We start from the raw sequence: 22,887 nt of genomic DNA, 5'->3' as shown, positions 1-22,887 counted from the left end.
TTACGTTACATGGGGAGCACGGGCACGGGGAGATTAAGTGATTTGCCCAGAATCACAGGAAGATTTGGCGTCGTTATAGAGACTCGAAGTCTCGAACCCAGATCCCCAGGTCCGAGGTTGAGTGCCCTAGCCGTTAGGCCAACTCCTCTCCCTTTCTTCTCAATTATCTCGCCAAAAAGCCAAAAGTGACGCATTGTTTTAACCTCCTTGATTGAAAATAAAAGGCGACCCTCTGAGCCTCCTGTTTCTATGCGCAAGCAGGGCCATGCTGGCAGGAGATAGTAAACTGCAGCCTTGCCTAGCTCAAGCAGGGCCGCTCTATTTCTCTTCGCTCGGGCGGGAGCTCAGAGCGCTCTTTCCCGGTGAATTTTTACACGCCTTTGTGTGGATCGTGAATAGGGCATTGTGAAGCCCTCCGGGGCATCCGTCGCTTTTACGTCGTTCCTTGCCTCACCTGTGCTGTGAGACATGAGGCTGCAGCTCGGATGCTGGACCCCTAGGAGGTGTGATTGTTGCGCCACGGAGTGTGTTCTTGCCGAATTTCACAAAAGCGATCAGAGACCTCTTTTCATCTGTAGTCTTACAAATTTCATAGACGGGCAATACTATTGTTTAGCGGGCTAAATCAGAAAAAAGACATTCAGAGTGATAACTATGGGTCTCAATCTAAAGTCATAATACACTGATGTTCTTAACTAACTAGAAAAGCTGGAGGCATATTTACAAGCCCCTTGTGCCACTTTTGCATCACTTTTCCCATGTTAAAAGTGACTCAAAATTGGCGCATGGGTCTTGTAAATCTGCCCCTTGGTTTTCAGTCAAGTGCACGGTATCAAACTCACATGTGCACAACTAAACAAATCACACCTTAATGATAAGGCCATTTCAATAAACTGCGTTAAAACTTGCATATGATTGTGCTCAGTACACTTATGGACAGGTTTATTATTTTTTGGCTCAATCCTGCAAATCAACCACAACTGCTGTGCTTTATTGTGCAAGGGGAGGAAAGCAGCTTGGAGCCATGTTTCTTAACAAACATTGGCTAAGCTATAGGCCTTACTTGTATGCCAGCCTTTTGGAAATTCTAGTTTTGTTTTATTATAGTTTTTGCAAAATTTTGGGGTATATTACCAAGTCGGGCGATATGAGATTATCGCCGCTTTAGCGGCCGTTTTCGCCCGCTAAGCAGCAGTCATTTTATCGCCCTATTAGCAAGCTGTCCCTAACAGCAGTTAGCGACAGCTTGTAGGAGATAGCGAGCGGTCTGGGGCCCGCTCTGCATGTCAGCAATATTTATTGTTAATGACATGCAAAGTGGGCGTACCCGACCTGTTAGCGACTGAAAGCAGTCACTAACATCGCTATCGCTTATTATCAATGCAGGCGTAGCGATGGAAATATTCGTGCTAAGCGCGAATATCCCCAAAACCTAACGCCTGCTCAGACCAGTTCTTAGCCTGTATATCCAATAGGAGGTGGATATTCAGGCTAAGTCCCTATTAGCGATAATGCCTGAATATCGCTGGATTTCCAGCGATATTCACGCATTTTGCCGCTATCGCCGGGAAATTTATCGCTTTAGAGATAAATGTTGCTAATAGCACATTATCTCTGCGATAAAATCCGGCGATGGGCGGCGATAAAAAAAATGTCGTTAAGCTTATTTAGCGATAAATATCGCTAGTTGTTGATAATATATGCCCCTTTATTTTTTTGGAGCTGTCGAGCAGGAGCTTAACACAGGCCCCCACGTTGCGGGGGGCAGCACTCCAGGGGCCCCCTCCATGGCCGAGCAGTGAGCCAGCTGCGCAGCCAGCACTTACGTAGATACCTGGCTGTGCTGGCCTCTTAAAAAAATTAAATGGTGCGTGGTGCGTCTTTGCGGGGAGACTTGTAACCACTGTCATGCACATTGCGCAATTAAAAGTGCACGTGTGAGGCATCCCCGTGACGATAGAGGGACTGCGAGGCCGCAGGCCACAATGTAATGCTAGCCCCCTGAAGGCCGCTTGGATGTACGCGGTCTCGTGCTCTTTTTAACTGTGTAAGCCAGCGCAGCCTGCCGGAAGCCAGCTTCTGCTGTAGCTTGCATCTGGTTGTGTTTCGCGGCTGCATGGGGTCCCCAGCCTGGTAATGAACACTTAGACTAACCAACAAAGAGAGGGACAAGGAGGGCTATATTTTAACGGGTCCAGTGTACAAGCCCTGAGACTATGCAAACAAAAACGAGTATGCTGTTCCCCAAAGTGACAAAAGTGGAAGAACCAAGCAATTGGTGAAGGCCCCAATCGAAGGATGAAAGGAAGGGGAATCCTCCCTTTCGGAACTAAAACCCTCACACACCCAGCAAGCAAGGTGTCATGCTACTTCCTCTGGGTTTTGCTCCTCGTCAGACTGGCGGTGCAATATCTGACGGGCACCCATAAAGGGGCACTTTACCGGAGATCTTTTGTTCCTGCCAGTTGGTGCATGTGGGTGTGAGGGCCTTAGGGGTAGTGTAGATGTAGAGGGATAAGTAGTGATTACAAACGGTTAGATAATCCACTATGTATTTTTAATGATGTGGTCAGCTACCTTATTACAAACGGTGAGGAGAGAATACACACTGGTACAATGATCCAGAGAAGTATGCTCTACCTATTGGTCGACATGTTTCATGCTCTTTGTGCAATTCATCAGGACCTAAGGGGAAAACTGTGCTACACGCTGTGGGTTGGGTGAATACTACCTTCCACAGGAAACTTGGGAGCAGGCCACGAGGTCCTGCCGCATCTTAGTGTCATCAACAACCTAGCTCACCAATGCTGGGTTCAATTGGCAAGTCTATGTTAGCAGTAATATTAAACAAACTTAGCCAAAAAGGTTGTGTAACTAGGTAAGATAACGAAAACAAAAAACAATCAAAAGCTGGAAGGCCAGGCCAAAGTGTGGAGTGGCTAAGAATAAGAAAAGCAAGTCTCACCCTACTAATGCAAAGTAGTGGCGTCAATGGTCTTCTCCCGTGCTAGGCACCTCGTATGTAGGTACCCTAAAAGGGAGAAGTAAGCACAGAATCAATGCCCCACCCATTTCAGAGTGGATAGCCTCCTCGGCGCAAAACAACCCTTCCGGGTACACTGTGCTGGAGAGGGGGTGTGGTAATGTCCGCTTCATTACTGTCTCTAGCAAATAGTGGGGTATAAGAATTGCTGAAAATGTCAAAAGAGTGCAGCCAAATGTCAATCTGAGGAGTTATCCTGATCCAAATCATCATTTTCAGAAGGTGTATGCTGCCTGCGGTAGATTTCTTGTGCAGAATTGCAATTTTTGCAAGTTTGGGAAAGCGAGCTGTTCAAATCTCCTGCCGGAAGTCAGCTGCGCGTCGCTACTACGTGTTCGCAATTGTTTACTCCCGCGATGCGTGATCGCCGGCCCTTATGACGTAATCGCGTTCTCAAACTCTCGCAGTGCAAGATGGCTGGCCACTATAACGTACTCGCGGTCGAAAAGTCTCGCGCGATCACGCCGCTAGATCCAAAATGGCGCAGCGCACTCAAACCGGGAGGAAAAACAACTCAGCGAACTCAGAATCACGGTAAGTCAACGCCGTGCGCGCGATATTGCATTTTTGAAGTGCGACCAAGCAAAAAAATCCGCCAGCTTGCGAATTGCGAATTTTTTGAAAAATCCGCGCGACTTGCGGAACGCGAAATTGCCAAAAATTCACAAATTCCGCGAGCGTAACGGATTTTCAGCCCATACTTAAACAATGCTTGAACCTTATAATAGGGAAATATGTATTGGCGACATAGGGCTTCATTTTTCTTGCATTTATGGACCTCAGTAGTGCCTTTGACCGGGTAAAAAGGTCAAACCTCTGGGACCTCTTTGGTGTATTAGGACTGCCAGTTCACTTGATCAATTTCCTTAGGGCTTTACATGTGGACGTAAATACCTGTGTCAGATATGGCATGGAGGGGGAGACAACCCATTCATTTAGCCTTCCACGGGTAGTCAGGCATGGTTCTGTGAGGGCGGCGATTTTGTTTTTGTTGTCTATAAATAGCCTCAACACCTGTTTGATTGAAAATGGGCTGGACCTGCCCAAGATAAAACCAGTCTTTGTGCCCACCCTGCAAACGGGTTAAAGTTTTTGGTTAATAGGTTTGTCAATTTTATGGATGATTTGGCTCTGGATACGAACATCTCAAAGACAAATTATATGGTTTGTGGGAGGAAGGCCGCGAAAACCAAACCTATTGACATTAAGGGGTAAAAAGTACTTGGGTTCCAACCTTTCCTTATCTGGGATTATCATTCGACCAGCAGAATAATAGGCTCTCTTGTATTTCAATTTGTTGCTGTAAATTTAGCCAAGCTTGTAGTGCCCTGTTCAGATTTCCTTTGTCAATAGGTAATACACCTATTCTGCCCTTAATGCAAGTCTACAGAATGAAATGTCTCCCAGTCCTAACATACAGTGCAGCCATATGGGCATACCGTAATTGCACGGTGATTCAGCTGGAAAAGGAACAATTCTGTGGGAAAACCATTGGACCTGGGTCCAAATAGTCCTTCCTTTTTTACTCATGAGGAATTGGGTCTGGAGTATGTGGAGGATCAAGTTAAACTGGCCCGACTGCTGCTTTGGATTTCAGTTTGGATCACTGAGAGACTGAGTTTCAATAGGAGTGTGATTGAGGACTGTTTGGAGTGTAGCTATGGCCAAAAGACACCATGGCTAAATTATATTAAAACCGCCGCCCGCTCCTTGGATTGAATGAATATTTTTAACAGGCCAGATCTTTGCAAAAAAAGGTGATCAGGGCCTTTTAAATATACTTAAAGATGAGAGGGAAACTGGGGCCTAGGAGAAACACTCCAACAGATACTCTGGGCTCTTGAAATCTGTCACTGGTATCGAACCATACCTTACAGCAATTAAGCATCCAAGGGACAGATCGTTACTCACAAAATCTCGCTTAGGTTCCATCCTGTTAGAAATGGGATTTCCGGTTGGCTGGGTCTTGTGCCTAAGCCAGGCAGAAACCACCACTCTAGTCAGGGGAAAAGGAGTTACACGCTGAAGATAATCCCTGCTCACCCCCTTGGTAGCTTGGCACGTGCAGTCAGGCTTATCCCAGAGGCAATGTGTAAAGTGTTTCGCGCAACACACTCACAGCAGCAGCAACACCCTAGGCACACTACAAAAGAAACTCCACACAAGGTTATATAAAAAATAGCCTCTGTATTATCCAAAACACATTAGAATCATAATCTCACATTATACACTGTGCCAACTGGCACTGGGCAATATTCACAGGGATTATATACATGACAGGGTCAATTGGGCTACTGTCAGAACCATCACAAGCACAAGTAGTAGAAATAAAACACAACACTACTGGTACAATATTAGCCTCAGCATGATATCTAGCAACATAAACGTATTATGTCTGCATCACAGTAGTCATAAAACAAATCATGCATGAATCATCAGCATATACACATTATGCATAAACATTAAAGCATAACATTTGGCATCAACACATGATGCATAAATCATCAGTATAAACACATTACGCCATAGGCATCACATTAGGGCCTTGTGCCAACTAGCCTTTCAGTGGAGCTCAAATGCCCTTTTGTCCCAAATGACAGGGCGCAACTCTAGAGCGTTTCAAGTGGCTCCCTGGCTGCCAATGCAGCAGAAACAACTGTGTGTCATGCACTGGAGTGCGGGAGGCATCTCACCTCATCCTTGCTCCTCAAGAAAGAAAATGTCCCCATTTTGCAGATCTCTCGTGGTGCAGCTGTAGACAAACACGCACCAGCACCAATTTTGCCTTGGGAGCCCCCTTTACCAGGGCTCGTCTGGTGCCACTATCAGGTACCACAATGCAGTCAAAAAGAAATCACCAGCCGCGTCGGAGGGGCACCGTTCCCGGGACTCCTCTCTAGGGCAAATCAGCTCAAACAGACACCAATTAGTGTGCCACATGAGCCCCACGCACCGGGGCTCTTCTAGCACTGTGGCAGCAACCCACATCTGGTGGTGTTGCCATAGCCGGTCCCTGCAGTCAACTGGAGTGCGGCAGCCCACGGAGGCACAGAAGGTCTGCTGCTGCCAAATCCTGGATCTCCACAGCAACCACGGTGACGCAGGGTAAGTTCCCGCCCAAAGCCGGACTCCATGGCATATCTCCTCCTTGCGAGGGTCAAGCCTTCAGCCAGGCTTCTTCTCGGGCTGCTACGGATACCTTCTCCTTACACAGGGCTCCTCTCTCTGCCGCGGGTGTCCCCACCTCTGACTTCTGGACAGAAACTTCCTCTTCTTGGCCCCACCTACCCCCAGGCAGCTTGCCTGACTTCCTCTGGCTGCGGAGGCATGGGAATAGCGGAGAAAATTCTCTGCTGATCTCGGCGGCTCCTTCTCTGTACACCACAATGCGGGGTGGGCTCCTGCTCACAGGAGCACGAAACCAGCAGGGTGGGCTCCAACTTTCTTCCAGCTTATTTGAGGGAATCCCCACATCAGGATTCCCTCTGAATAGGGCGCAGCTCAGCGCTGCAAGGCACAGCACCCTCCCTGTCCTGGGAGAGAAAGATACAGCTCTCACGAGGCGCTAGAAACCCTAGAGTTCAGAGTGGCAAATCTGGGCCCAGGCAGGCCAGCACACAGGGCCCTCCAGCAGGGAGGCAGCCCCTCTGATAGTTCCTCCTGGGGCCCAGCAGCAGCAAGTCCCAGAGTTACAAGGAAGCACTTAAGGTACATGGCCTACCTTTTACCTACAATGCACCCTGCCAATAGTGCTAGCTAGGGCCTACCTTAGGGGTGAATGACGTGGCACACACTTTAGGTGTCACGTCACAGCAGCAGTAACACTGCGCGCACAGGCCCTGCAATGGCAGAGGCCTGAGACAGGTTGCAAAGGCTACTTTGGTGGGTGGCGCAGTCAGCGCTGCAAGTCCGTCAGTAGCATTTAATTTACTGGCCCTGGATATCTGAGATACCATTTTACAAGGGACTGACATGTAAATTAAATATGCTAAACAGGTGTAGACCAATCTTACCATGTTTACCACAGAGAGCACATGCACTTTACACTGGAAAGCAGTGATAAAGTGCCCAGGGTCCTAGAACCACCAACATCATGTCACAAAAAAGGCTAGGAGAAATTCAAAAAGTTCAGGGATGACCCTGCAAAAAGGGCCAAGTTCAACACATCTGGTCTGTTTTCGTCCGGGTCAGTCTTATCCCCATGAACCTTTTACCTGTCCTTGGGTCGATTGCTCGCCTCAAATCGTAATACACTGGTTTTATTCTGTAAAGGCTATGATTTTTCACGCAAGAGGTATTTATTACCACTTCTGAAAGCGAGGGGAGTTTTCCAATTTTGATTTTCATATTTACAGTTATTACCTGATCATGTGGTGATGTTGGTGGTCACGACTATCTAAAAGGAGCCTTATAGTGTAATAAAATAATGTGTGCCTAGTGTATAGAGATGTGTATGACTGGTTAGTTAGCTGTTTTTCAACCATACCTAATGCTTGTAGACTGTTCGATCTGAATGAAATAAGGTGGACTGTATATAATATCATTTTTAAGGATTTTATGTGGTTTTTATGTTTTATCTTTTATGATTATGATACATAATTGGATAACGAATAATTGAATTGAAAATTGAATTGACAACATTTCTCCGATTTTGCAACTGATTCAAGGAGGCATTCTTTTTTCATACAAAGCCTGGTCAATCTTTGTAGATCAGCAACACTGTGCATGGCTTTGCCTTGTTGCACAGTCTGAGTAAATCTGCCCTTGGTGTGAATGGTGTTCACAGGTTTTCACTGCCTCGTGCAAATAAGGAAAGGATGCCAGCGCATAATAATTACAACAATATGCATTAGTGGATCCTTAGTAGATGGAGTGGATGTTGGATGAATTCTCCCTGTTGTCTGCAAACACAACATAGTCTGCCTAGTATGATCACTAAAAATCACAAAGAAATTCACAGCCCTCTTGTGCATTTTTAACTGACCATTTCTTTCTTCTGTGTAAATTGTACACTACTACCATATTTTAACACTGGTTAGTTGTGTTTTTTATAAGTGCATATCAATTGTATTAAAAATGCACCTTTTTGATTCTGTTACAGGTATGTCTGTTCACAGTGTGCATAAAGTTTTTCTGAGCTCGTTCTAAAATAGGATCATCGTTTTTTCTCCTTTATGTGCACACAGAATAAGTGAATAAATTAAGAAAACATTCAGAGGCATATTATCAAGACAGGGGATAATGCGATGCTGAAAACGACAGACTCTAACAATTCCAGCCGACCGCGTTGGTACAAGTCAGCTAAAGCATCGAGAGACTAATAGACAATACCTCTCTTGTTGCAACTGACACGTTGGTGTGAGTCGGTCGGGGGCAACCGTCGCAGTTGCTTTGCAAAATGGTAGCGGTGCAGCGCCTTCATGGCGCGGTGCAGGCAGCATTTCATTGATGGTCATCTAACAGTGTCAGTGAGACCAAGGCTTATGATGCAGAGTGCAGCGTGCTCGATGCAGTGCTGGCAAGTCACAGTGCAGGCGCGGAGCCAGTCGATATTCGGGTCAGGCAGCAACGGTGTCAGTGACGTCCAGGTAGAGTGAAGTGAGGCGGTGCAGAGTGCAGTGCCCATAGGATGCAATGCAAGCAACGGCTCAGTGAAGGTCGTCCAGTGGTGTCAGTTAGACTAGGGATGCGGTGTGTAGTGCAGCAGTGCCTTCTGCGGTGCCTTCAGGACACAGAACCAGCAACGGACTCTGTAACAAAGTCTGCTGCTCTTTTCTTCTGTGGTGACTGACACCATTGGTTTCAGAGATGGTGCCCAAAAACAAGGTGAGGTCTTTGGTGTTCCTGGGACCTCTTGTACAGGGTGAAAGCTGTACCTCAAACCTTTTGAGTTACTTTGTCAAGCAGGAGGCACACACTGTTCCTCTTCTTGGCAGAAACAGCCACTGTAGGCCAACCCCAGACAGCACACAGCAAAGGGGCAGTACTACTCCTCCAGCTTCTACCAACTCTTGTCTTCGGCAGAGGGTCCTCTTAAATTCCAAAAGTGCTCTAAAGTTCAGGGGTCTGGGCCTCACTTTTTATAGCACAAATTCCTTTGTTCTCTGGTGGCAGAGAAGCTCTTTGCCCAGGAAAAACCAGTTCTGTCCTTTCTGGTGCTGCTGCCTGGCAGGAGGTAGAGACAGCATTGTGTAAGACAGAAGAAGCCAATTCAGGTGGTAGGAAATCTCCTCCCCCTACTCTAAATGCAGCCCAGGTATATTCAGTCCGGCCCTGACTTATTCAGGAAAGGCAGGACACACATCAACTCCCCCCTCTGGCTCGCTGCGAGAATGCACATCCCCAGCCCCTGTCACTCCAAAGCCAGACAGTCAATCTACAAACCAACAGAGGCACACCGGATGGCTAAGCAAGAAAATGCCCAGTTTCTAAAAGTGGTATTTTCAAACACACAATATAAAAATCATCTTTACTAAAAGATAAATTTTTATATCATGAATTCAGGCATATTAAACTCTGTCTTCCTATCATGTCCCAGTGGGAAGTTATATTTATAACATCTTATCAATAAACTCTCATTCTATCCTACGAGACAGATAGCCTTTCGATAGTAAAAAACTAAATACACTGTATTTCACTATCAGCACATGTCACACACCTCAGTATACATGTCCTACCTTTCACATACCCTACATCCTGCCATGGAGCTACCTTGGGCCTACCTTGGGAGTTAAATATAAGAAAAGGGAAGGTTTGGGCATGGCAAGTGGGTGCATTTGCCAGGTCAACATGGCAGTACAAAACTGCACACATATACTGAAGTGGCAAGTCTGAGTTATATTTACATGCTGCTCAAGTGGGTGGCACAATCAGTGCTGCAGGCCCTCTAGCAGCATTTGATTTACAGGCCCTGGGCACACACAGTGCACTGTACTAGCTACTTACCAGTAAATCAAATATGCCAATCATGGAATCACCAATCCATAAACACAATGTACTGGGAGAGCATATGCACTTTACCACTGATTAGCAGTGCTAAAGTACCTAGAGTCATAAAACCAACAAAACAGGGTCCAAAACAGGATGCCAAAAAGCTAGAAGTCTGGGGATAAACCCGATGGAAAAGCCAGGTCTAAAACCAGCCATTTTAGTTGTTAACTGGATTAGACAGACAATCTATTGAGTGTCATCTGCATATAGGTAGCATAGCAACCACATTTCCTAACAAGATGCAACAGAGGTAATTCGAAATGTTAAACAAAATGGGTGAGAAAGAGGACCACTGGATTACTCTGCTACCAACCATCTCAATTGTGGAACTAAATGCAGGAAGTGCTTCATTTGAGAAAGGCCATTTAAACAAGCATTTGCAATGCAATCGGTCTCGTCTTTGGGACCTAAGTATTTAGCTATGCAGCAGATTATTGTGAGTACAACAAAATTTACTGTTGCATAAAAAGCTGTAGCGTGGTACGTGTTCTCACTGTGGAAACTGCAAGGTAACTGTGCTGCGTTTTCCTTACAGTTAAACGGACAGAGTGGCCAGAGCGGCCAACTTTGAGGCCGAGGAACCAGGTTCGGGTCAGGGGGAGGCTCAAACATCCTGTGATTCTGGGCAAATCACTTACTCTCCCGTGTCTAGAATGAATGTGCCATCTGTAATTCAACTGTTGCTCATGTAAAGCACTTAATACCTTAGGTCTAAGTTCGGGCTAAATAAAACTGCAAAAATAAAAAAACACCTGCACCCTACCATGGGTTTATGATTATCCTTACTTGGAAGGCACCTAATTATAGTAGTGCGCACGCCCACAGCCCTTCCCTAAACACATGAAGAAAGCCCCTGGCAGTGATGGACACGCCGCAGAGTGTGATGGGGGGCCCTGAATCACCCATATATCACAGAAATTCATTGGGCTTGGGCTGGTTTGGACCACCCCCAGCCCGCTCCCCCCAAAACGGCTGTGAGAAGTTGTCGTCCAGGCTTATGCTCTTGGCCACTTGATTCACCTTTGAAGTTTGCTGCCGGTCGATATCTACAGGGAGCCACACTGTTTGCCTTCTGCTATTTATGCTTTTAAAATGCACCTTGGCTGCAGCTGGCATGCTTTTCTAATAAAATTTGTCATGAAAGCATGCATGCATTGTTTCCACAAACAAGCTATAAAGTTGCTCACAAGGCACTGGGCAGCAGGCAGAGGCTTATGTGCCTGGTGTTCTTATCTCACCATTGCATCTCCCACCACTCCCTGCCACACCTTATCTGTGTTTAAACCATATGCTCTCTAGAATCTCCTGTTGATCTCACCCCTTCACCTCCCTCCCTGGGTGCTGCCCTCCTTAATGATTACTGCTTTCAACTGCCCTCACATCCAATGGATCGCCGGACAGTTGTTTAAATACATAATAAAGGAACAAAAAGAGGTACTTGAAGCTTAGTGTTGTAGCTGCCTCCAATATAGTCTCATGTATGCTGTTTAAAGCCTTCTTAATAGGGGTCCCATTTCCAAGTTTAAGTTGCAAAATCCCAGACCAGACTGCGAATCGTCAATTTGCACAAATACAGAATTTGTTAATTTTTTCAAGCCTCTGAACAACATTACTGGCTTTGTGAATCCTCAGAAGTGAGGTCACAAAAGTACATAGCCACATTTACTGATGGTATCCGGACACTGGTTATCAAAGCCATGGGCCTTAAAAAGGCATCGCAGCTGGTTACCCCTTGCTTGCTTTCTGGTTTCCATGGTAATTATATTTCTACTGCTGGTCTCAGGGATCACGAAGGCAGCAGCAGGAACAGAAACAGATCAATGATCTAAGCGTCCTGATTACTTTTATTAGTTTCACTCATCATTATTAAAATGGAGGCTTTCTGATGGGCTAAGGGTGGGACATTGGGTCAGACTTGTGATGTTATTGGGAGTTAATGGGTTGTTGGTGTCACTTGTGCTAATTAGCAATTTGGTGACTCAACGTTGGAGACCTTCCTTTCAATAGTCCGTAATTTTGACAATGGAATCTGTAGCATACAGTAATCACATACACATTTTTTTAATTAGCATCATACTCTGCTTCGGTACCTGATGAATGAAATGATTCTAAGATTTCATTTAAGGTGGAACACGTGCTGCAGTGTCACACAGTGTGGCACTGATGTAAACACTTTCTGTACAGATATTAATGCACTCTGTGCTCTGGCTTCGCATTGTTCCCAAATGTCAGTTTCATGGTGGAGTAAGGAGCAGGGCAGGTACATATAGCAGTGCCCCCTGCTCTGAGGCCTGGCTCTGCTGTGAGGTGGCTAGAGCACTGTGACTGATTGGGAGGGGAAAGGAGAGCAGAGAAAGTGGAGCCAGGAAATACACAGTAAAAACGAAACCAGCACAGTACTGGAGAAATGCTAGCAGTGCTGACAGATAATTCTGATAGATAATGTGGACAATTATTAACAAGCAACCAAATGGGAGGCAGGATAGGGGTGCAGCAGTAAAACAACTGTGGTGTTAAGAGGGGTGGGGGGAAGAATGCTATATTTAAATGTAAGAAGCTAGAGCACTGACAAACACTAACAGAGCAGGAAACGAAGAAAGAAAAGAGTGCCCCAGAGAACAGATAAAGAACCATAGTGGAACGAGACAGTACTTAGTCCCTGCTGCATGGGAGGAACGGAAGAGAGAAATGAGGGACAAAGAGGCAGGACTGACCACTGGCAAGCAAGGATTTTTGAAGGACACTGACACAAATAAATCAAAAGCTGGGGGGTGGCTTTAACCCAACATAAGAAATTACAACAGGTCTCGAATGCTCGACCTAAAAAGAAGTAAACCAATTTACACTGTGACCATGAAGTACTACCTCCTTGAGACAATTAAATATTCTATCATGGTCCACGTTTGAAACACCATGAATAAATTCCGTAGAAGAACTGCAAGCAAGGTTCCTTATCAATACTGAGTCCTATCTTATCTAAGGCCAAACAAATGGCTGTTTCCCTAGAATCTGCTAGGTTCAAGCAGTTTGACTCCTCCAAATAGCGAGTTAGGCGCTTAGCTGTCAGACGTCATGCCTCTTGTACGCTTTCCTTTTCTGGCAGACCTTACAACTACCAGTCCCAGAATGCCTACGGTGGGCTCATAGACTGTATGCTTTCCCAGACTAACCTACTGGCGATCAGCTGACTGGTTTCCAGCATTTAGATGGGCTGCTCCTGACCTCAGGTGCTTGGCTTCTCTTCCTGCAGTGGACCACGTCCCCTTCCTGTTTGCTCAAGTGCATTCTGGATCACTTAATTCCTTCCCTGCTTCTTGTTTTGGAAAGTCCTTGGCTTTCCTGTGTTACCGTCGTCTTCCTTTCTCCCCACTTACGTTTGGAACTAGCAGTCTTGTTGTTCACGCTGACACAAAAGGGATTCCTCACTCGCCTTTGGCATTATCATTCGCGTATCGCATTACGCGTCTTTTGTTAGAATGTGAGGGTGATTACAGCCGCTTCCGACACGAGGCGTGTTTGATCATCTTTTTTTTTTTTGCTTGTTTGTTTTTGTTTTGCATTTTGACGCGAGCCGCACTGCCCATTGTGATTCCTGACTCCGCCGCCTCTGCTTTGAGGTGTGTTTAATTCATATTCTGCAACTGCGCGTATAGCGCCGACCTTTAAAGTTGGACCAGGTATTTTTGTATCTTTTTATTTTTTGGTATACACGAGCGGAGTGACACAAGAAAAAAACGTGACTACAGCAAAGTAATTATTTTCTTTGTTAAATGCATGCATTTACTTATTAAAGATTTAAGAAATCCTCTTAATGGGAATCCAGTTCTACATATAGGAATCAAGTCTTCTTTTCCACGGAAGTCTACATTTGTCCTTCCGGATTTCAGGAGGCTCAACCTTATCAACCCTGGAGAGACATTTATTAGTTCAATCTTATCAACCTTGGAGAGCCATTTATTATAAAGAATCAATGTGGACTAGCCCACTGTTTGTTAAGAATATCTTCTAGGTCACTTGTGATTGCGGCCTTTTGCTGGACCCAATAGGTCTTGTTAATAAACCCCTCACACACCAACCTGGTTGGTGTCATGCTTCATCATCGGGGTCCTACCAGGCAGCCGAGCTGCACCTGGTTGTGCTTCCACGCCTGACTGGTGTTGTGCAACAGTGTGATGTGGATGAAGGTGAATCTTAAAAAATACCTCTGGGAATCCTTACCTACTGTTTTATTCTTGGCGGCCCGGGGTATTAGTTAAAAATATGTGATGCAACTACAAATAGGAAGAATATAGCTACGAGTTGGCTTATGTGTAGTGATCTACATGTTTCAATCCCTTCTTGAAAAATTGGTCGGGACTTTCGTCAGGACCAAGAGACAAGTGAAGTGAGTGGCAAAAAGTGGTGCCACGGTGATTTTATCCTACACACGCGCTAAGGTGAGTGGAAAAAGGGAAAGATAAAATGCAGAGTCTGTGTACTTACAGACACTTGCTGCTTGTGGGAAAAATCTGCGCTATAACAATCTGATCCAGTGATTCAGGGCGCGGGGGAGAGGCACTCCTGTTACCAATTTGGTTGTAGAGTGTCCTCTGCGCGATACCTATTTCGGGTCCCTCGGCGTTCCTGTTTGCTCGAGTGCATACTGGATCACTTCATTCCTTCCCTGCTTCGTGTTTTGGAAAGTCCTTGGCTTTCCTGTGTTACCGTCGTCTTCCTTCCTCCCCACTTACATTTGGAACTAGCAGTCTTGTTGTTCACGCTGCCAGAAAAGGGATTCCTCACTCGCCTTTGGCATTTCCGTTCGCGTATCGCATTACGCGTCTTTTGTTAGAATGCGAGGGTGATTTCAGCCGCCTCGGACACGAGGCGTGTTTGATCTTTTTTTTTTTACTTGTTTGTTTTTGTTTTGCATTTTGGCGCGAGCCGCACTGCCCATTGTGATTCCTAACTCCGCCGCCTCTGCTTTGAGGTGTGTTTAATTCATTTTCTGCAACTGCGCCTATAGCGCCGACCTTTAGATTTGGACCAGGTCTTTTTGTATCTTTTTATTTTTGGTATACACGAACGGAGTGACACAAGAAAAAACGTGGGTGCACAGACATAATATCGACTCCAAAATATCGTTTGGACAGAATATCGAGTTTTAAATATCGTTTGGAGAAAATATCGACAGGACAGAATATCGACAGCCAAAATATTGTTTTTAAGGTAAGTGAAGTAATATCGACTGTAAATAATATCGAAAGTGAAAATATCCAAGTATATAATCTAGATAGTAAAAAAAATCGTTTTTTAAATAATATGTAATTATTTATAGTGTTTTTATGTTATAATATGTGTGAAAAGTGTCATTTTATGTTATAATTATTTTTAATTAATGATTTTTTTAAAATTATTGTGTAATTTTATTCTGTAGCGGGTTGTGGGTTTATAGGGGAATAGGATGGGAAGTAATTTAATTATAATTAATTAAATATGTAAATTTATTAATTGGTAGTAATAATTAATTAATTGGTAATTTAATAATATATGTTAATTATTTCAAATTTAATTGGTAATTAATTTAATTTAATTTATTAATTGCTAATTATGTAAATTAAAATAATGTATTTACTGTAGCGGGTTGTGGGTTTATAGGGGAATAGGGTGGGAAGTAATTTAATTATAATTAATTAAATATGTAAATTTATTAATTGGTAGTAATAATTAATTAATTGGTAATTAAATAATATTTGTTAATTATTTAAAATTTAATTGGTAATTATTTAATTTAATTGATTCATTGCTAATTATGTTAAATTAAAGGGGTATTTTTAGGGTTCAGGGTCAGTTTTTAGTTTTTGGGTAAAGGGGTATTTTTAGGGTTCAGGGTCAGTTTTTAGTTTTTGGGTAAAGGGGTATTTTTAGGGTTTAGGGTCAGTTTTTAGTTTTTGGGTAAAGGAGTATTTTTAGGGTTCAGGGTCAGTTTTTAGTTTTTGGGTAAAGGGGTATTTTTAGGGTTCAGGGTCAGTTTTTAGTTTTTGGGTAAAGGGTTTTTTTTAGGGTTCAGGGTCAGTTTTTAGTTTTTGGGTAAAGGGGTATTTTTAGGGTTCAGGGTCAGTTTTTAGTTTTTGGGTAAAGGGGTATTTTTAGGGTTCAGGGTCAGTTTTGGGTTTTTGGGTAAAGGGGTATTTTTAGGGTTCAGGGTCAGTTTTTGGTTTTTGGGTAAAGGGGTATTTTTAGGGTTCAGGGTCAGTTTTTAGTTTTTGGGTAAAGGGGTATTTTTAGGGTTCAGGGTCAGTTTTTAGTTTTTGGGCAAAGAGGTATTTTTAGGGTTCAGGGTCAGTTTTGGGTTTTTGGGTAAAGGTTTTTTTTAGGGTTCAGGGTCAGTTTTGGGTTTTTGGGGTACAGGGGTACAGTGTAAAAATAAAGTAAAATTAAATTTACATTAATTTAATTTAATGAAATGAAATTAAATTAAATTATATTTAAATAATTTTAAATAATTTAAATTAAAAAAATTATTATATACTTACCAATACTTACGTTGTAATGGTAGTGCGTTGTAAAAGGTGCGTTGTAATGTCATATATCCACTGTTGCACTCTTTGCAGTGGGAATAGTAATTTTTACTCTTTTGTATTTGTACGTTAATAATATTGGCTATTATTGAATTAAATTTTGTTACTATATATATATGTTTTAAGAAATATGATTAAAACAATAATATTTTTTTAATTTCATTAATTATTTAATTATTAAAAGTTATTTTAAGTATTGTTAATTATATTTTAGTAATTAATTTTTTATATTAATGTAATTAAACATTGTTTTTATTAAAGTCGATATTTTTTACAACTATATTTTTATAAACGATATTTTGTACTCGATATTTTTGTACTTACCCGTTTGTACATACAAACTCAATATTTTGGTTGTAGATATTTTTTCCTCGATATTTTGGGTAGTCGATATTTTGGCAGTCGATATTATTTCACTGATCCAAAAACGTTATAAGAGCAAAGTAATTATTTTCTATGTTAAAGGCATGCATTTACTTATTAAAGATTTAAGAAATCCTCTTACTGGGAATCCAGTTCTACATATAGTATTCAAGTCTTCTTTTCCACGTAAGTCTACATTTGTCCTTCCGAATTTCAGGAGGCTCAACTTTATCAACCCTGGAGAGACATTTATTAGTTCAATCTTATCAACCTTGGAGACACATTTATTAGTTCAACTTTATTAACCTTGGCAAAAAATGTACTCCATTGCGTTTTTATTCAAGTTGGAGTGGTGCTATATTCCCATTGGCAAGAAGTTTTGGAATTAAGCATTTCTCTGCTAGATGCCGGTAAATCTGGGTAAGCATACATGTGGAGTAAACTTCTATGTGGTATACTTGCACTCCTTTGAATAATTATCTGTCCTCTGTTTTTCTCTTGTCCTTCTACAGGATTGCCTGTACAAGCTGCCCTGGTGGTCCTTCCCTGTCTTGCCACTACTTGGGGGTATCCGGTATCCTCAGTATAGTCCTGTGGTCTGAGGTGGCTATACCTTGTCGGAGTGAAGAGACTATATCTTCTCTCCCGTGGATTTTGACTCAACCTGTCCTAATGTACAAGGCAGAGCCACAGGACCTGACATTAGCTATCACATGCTCCACAAATTTTCTTCAGAGCCGGTTGAAAATCTGTAATTTCTGCCATCTCCGGGTGTAAATATTCTGTAGCCCGATAGTATCTACCCCAGTATTATTCCAACATCATCCCTGCTGGCCAAAGTGAGGTTGGACCGAACAGCCAATTGACAAACTAAGCACATTACATCACTACACATTACATCTGATTATCTATCAGAGTAGAGAGCAAGTTAATCTATATCAAAGTAAATATTATTGAGTCATGAAAAAAGTAGCTAGTTTCTCACAAAGGTGTGAAATGGCTGTGAAGGATGAGAAGTACAGAGCAAGGATTTAGAATTTGCAGAGCCTAGAATTGTCTTACTAGAGTTCCTATTGGATGATTTCAGTTGGTCCCTACATATTCTGCTGTATTCCATATGGTAGTAGGCATGGCACTTCCTTTCATACTATTTTAGAGTGAGACAGCTTATATTAAAAGTTGCAGTAACACATTTATTGAGCTGCTAAGCGCAGGAGTTTGTTGCTGCCATTGTTTGGACAAGATATGATAAAGATTCATAGGGATGACATGCAACTGTGTTTTATGACAGATGATTAATTTCCTATCAGTGCCACTGTGCATTTGGAGCCGACATTGGGATTCAAACCTGGTTCTTCAGATCTTAAGTTGCCACCTCTGGCCTCTCGTTTAAGTCCTGATATTGATATTCACCTTATTTCCATTATTAAGTTGTGTTGAATGGAGCAATGCCCACACTGCTATTAACGAACAAGGAGACCCTGTGAAAAGCCTCAAGGGATCACCGCGCATGCTCTGAAAAAGGGATACACACTTAACTTATTGCTAGCAGCAAATGACTCTTGCAGCAAATCACTGCCGATTGTAAATCACAGAATGGCAAGCCAAGAAAGCCAGTCAGTCCGAATCAGCTCCCTTTCTTCTCCAGATCATGGAAGACCAACAATGGAAAAAAAAGACATGTTTACTGCTGCAGCCAGAGACCAGGTAGAAAGGAAACTGTTTTAAAAAAAATGTATACGACTCCCATTGAATTGCTTTCCAGAAACAAAAAGAGCTTAGGCAGCTATCATTAAATGTGTGCACAGGCCAGAAAAAGGCCCAGAAGACACTGCCTAAACTCTGCAAAAAAGAAGCAGTATGCCTTGGTGCTAAAAACTACAGACGCAAAATGTCTACATTGGAGTTGAGTGCATCGTGCATTGTGCACAAATTTTGCTGTGGCCTCGAGGCTTTTGCAGAAAACTACTATACTATGCAAGAGGTCCCATGAGTGTCTAGTAGGTTTGTTCTACACACACACACACACACACACACATATATTACCTACTGGCGGTCGCCAGTAGGTATATATAGTTAGGATTTTTTTCCTATGGGATTTTTGAAAATTCTATGTCAAATAACTTTGGCGTTTGTGGACGGAATTGGCTGAAATTTTCAGGAAAATGGCACATTTTGTTTCTGAGCAGCCCCTGAAAATTGAGGGGGGGGTTCGTCCAGGGGGGGTCGAGAAAAAAGGGGGGTCCCAAAACGTGTTTTTAACATTGAGTTTTCCATAGGGCGGTTGGCCTCACTTTTAGCCCGAACGGCTGAATGGATTTGCACGAAACTTGGCAAAATTGTAGGGACTGGTAGCCCGATGTGCCTTTTGTAGGTCTCAATATATGTGCTACAGTGGATTTTGAGAAATTAACGTTTAAAAAAAGATATATATCTGTCCAGTACGCGTACTTTTCGCGCAACGGAGCTTTGTGAAGCGTAGCTGATTGGTTCTCCGGCGTCTGTAAACATTCCAAACAGTCCGTAGCGGCCGCCATCTTGTCTCTCGGTAGGATCGAGAGACAAGAGGAGGCCAAAGCGAAGGGGCAAATGACCATAAGGGGGCATAGTAGATCCTCGCTGACCCCCTAGGTTTGATGTGGAGGTTTTAAAAGGGCCCCGCGGGGGAAAAAAAAAAAATTATAATAATAATCGAACGGCTGAATGGATTTGCACGAAACTTGGTAAAATATTAGGGACTGGTAGCCCGATGTGCCTTTGCTAGGTCTCAATATATGTGCTCCAGTGGATTTTGAGAAATTAACGTTCAAAAAAAGATATATATCTGTAACAGCGCTCCGCTTCGCGTAACGGAGGTTTGCGAAGCTGATTGGTCATTCTGTCACTGGGCTATAGTTGGGCTACATCTGGCTGATATTTGGGCTACATTTGTTTTTTTTGTCTCTGGCGGCCATCTTTGGGCTACATTGGGCTACATTGGGCTTCATTGGGCTTCATTGGGCTACATTGGGCTACATTTGGGCTCCAACATATATATAGGCCAATGTAGCCCAATATATATTTTTCAAAGTTAATTTTCGTAAAAACCACAGGAGCATATATCTTAAGACATAGCAAAGGCACATCGGGCTACCAGTCCCTACAATTTTGCCAAGTTTCGTGGAAATCCATTGAGCCGTTCGAGCTAAAAGTGAGTCCAACCGCCCTATGGAAATGAAGGAAATTAATGGGTAATTTGTAATTAGCAAATAGCTCATCGCAAACTAGGAATGGTAAAGAATCGCTATTTATTCCTTAAAGTTCACTATTTAGGAAATGCAAAAAACTTTGATGATACATATGGCGGTTCATCTCTAACAAGATAAGAAGCATAGGGATAGATTTATGATGACTGGCGCATCACCAGGGATGTGTTAGTCATTCTGTGCCGCTGTTCCGTCACCTATGGTGTGCTGCATTTACAATGCGGCGCATCATGGGGCAAAAACAGCACAGATGCGTGATGTATCTGTGCCGTAAAGGTGGCGCATTGCTGGAGTTGTATCGCAAGTGTGATGAAGCTCCAGCAAGGGTCGGGGGTGCCCCTGTCGCAGGGTTTCTGTTCTCACACAGAACTGTGGACAGAGGATTGGAACCTCGGCGAATTAGGGTGCCCCAAAACTCACCTTAGTAATCAAAAACCCCTTAGCAAGCTAGGTACAGTGTCACATTGGATATAACAAACTCTCAATGTTTAGACAATCCAGAATATGAACTTATAGTACCTCAGGATACGTGGAACTCATGAACAGTCGGTCGTTATATATTTCTTAGAAACCAGAACATGGAGTTAAGAAGAACACATGTGTATTTGAAATGTTTATTTACTAATGCCGTCTTCTCAGGCGTAGTATCTTAGATAATACAAGTACACATATTATCAGTAGCAAAATTACCAGCATAGTTACTAGTACATAAAAAGCGAATGGTGACAGTATGTTAACATGCTGTAAATGAATAAGAGTTAGCAACACTTATAAGCAGCCGCGGGCCGTGGAGGGAGTTACTGTGGGGCAGGGAGGTGGGGAGGGGGAGGGGGAGGGGCAGGGTGGAGAGGGCTCCACCCTGCCCCTCCCCCTCCCCGCCTCCCTGCCCCACCGTAACTCCCTCCACGGCCCGCGGCTGCTTATATCTCACCCTCCCATATACACATATTATATTATTTGCTAAGAAGGTCTGTTTGTGTTGGTTTAGGGCGTGCCCATACTTTAGTGTCTTAGATTTGAAGGAATCACATCAGCATACACCAGCTCTCTCTTCATGTGAACCGCATCAACTGTTGTGTATGTGTGTTCGGCAAAGCAATATAAAACCCGCCTCATGCCCAGAATTGGCAGAAGCTGCACTTATGTTATGAGTATGAAGTCGTGGAGATCAGACCTCATAACAATTCTGTATCGTGTTGTTCTTGAAACTTCAGCACTCGCTGTACAGATATAGTTTAACAAGCAAAGCAGATAGTAGAGCAATAACATATTATTCTCATGTAAACCACGATGAACTACTAGGTTGAAAGCTAAAGCAACAACTAAGTGTCGTGTGCAGAAGTTGCAAAAAAGGAAAAATGGCGTTTAAACCGGTAATGAGCCCATGCTAACTTAACACGGTGTAAAGATATCCAGGACCTAGATGACACCTCCCCATGATCCGGAAACGAACTGAATAAGATAATAGAAGTGCCATCTCATGAGAGCAGATTGCAACTTTATATGTGGACGGTCCGCAAGGTAAAACATTAAAAACTAGGAAAATTTAATGCTAAAGAAAAATAAAACAGCCAAGTACTTTATCGAGTCTTAAGCCAATAGGCAAGCTAAATAATAAAAACTTGACAAATAAGTCAATGAAATGCTAGTACTCAGCATATCAAACATGAAAAAGGTCTATGACATAACTGTGTATGCAAAATAAGCTGCAACAGCCTCCAATAGGAAGTCACCGTCTTCATCCGAAAAGAGTTCAGCCATCCAATTTAAAAGCGGAAAAGAACATACATGCTCTCCCAGCACCGGATCCTCTATCACCATCAGAGGACAGCTCGGTGGGTTTTCAAGAAAGCTCTGTTCCAAGAAAGACTGTGTTGCCGCCAGTAAATTCCAGGGACCAATTAGTCCATGCATCAATGCCACAGCCATAATCCTTTCGCCAGGACAAACCAACTCGTGAGTAATGATAGGAGTCATCAGCTGATTAAAGTCGACGTCAGGAGAAACCGGTCCGCAGAGACACAAATCAATGGCCCAATCGAAATCACAGGTCAGGCAGTGAAATACAGGCTGGACACAGGTGAAGTAGGAGAATCGAAAAGATAATCCATATGCCGTGCTTAATATCGCCAACGGCATTGTGCCATAATATTCTAGCATGCGATTGCGGAACAGTGTCAGCAGCTGCAGGGCGGGAGCTTGCACAGGAGGGACATCCATATTTAAAAATGTAAAAAAGCACAAGAGCGTCCGCTGGTAATGCAAGTAAAAATGGGAATCCACGAAGCACAGTGGAAAAAATAGAATGAAAGAAAGCAGGGATGACTCCAAAGATTTTCTCAAATGAAGTCACGAGACCACTGGTAACAACTTTAAAAAAGTGCGCCAGGGCCTTTGTGGAGGACGCGTTAAAGATAGTCCGAACCATCTTGCTGAAATGGAAAGGCGAATCAGTATTGAAAAGGGTCTGCACCTCTGTACGGGTGTTCGCTATGTGAAGCACGAAAGTTTCACGGGCCGAACTCAAGGCCACCTCTCTCTGAGACAAAAGAGCTCTTATTCTTGCCATGCCGTTGAAACCTGCTCCCAAGGTTGGTATTTGTGGCCAGATTGAAAACTCCCTATGTTCATGTGTGGGAGGAAATAGAACATTTCTGCAGCAAATAACCCGTTCACTTACTGTTAC

This window comes from Lissotriton helveticus, chromosome 3_2, assembly GCF_964261635.1.
Source record: "Lissotriton helveticus chromosome 3_2, aLisHel1.1, whole genome shotgun sequence".
NCBI lineage: Eukaryota > Metazoa > Chordata > Amphibia > Caudata > Salamandridae > Lissotriton > Lissotriton helveticus.
Note: the sequence above shows the minus strand (reverse complement) of the source record.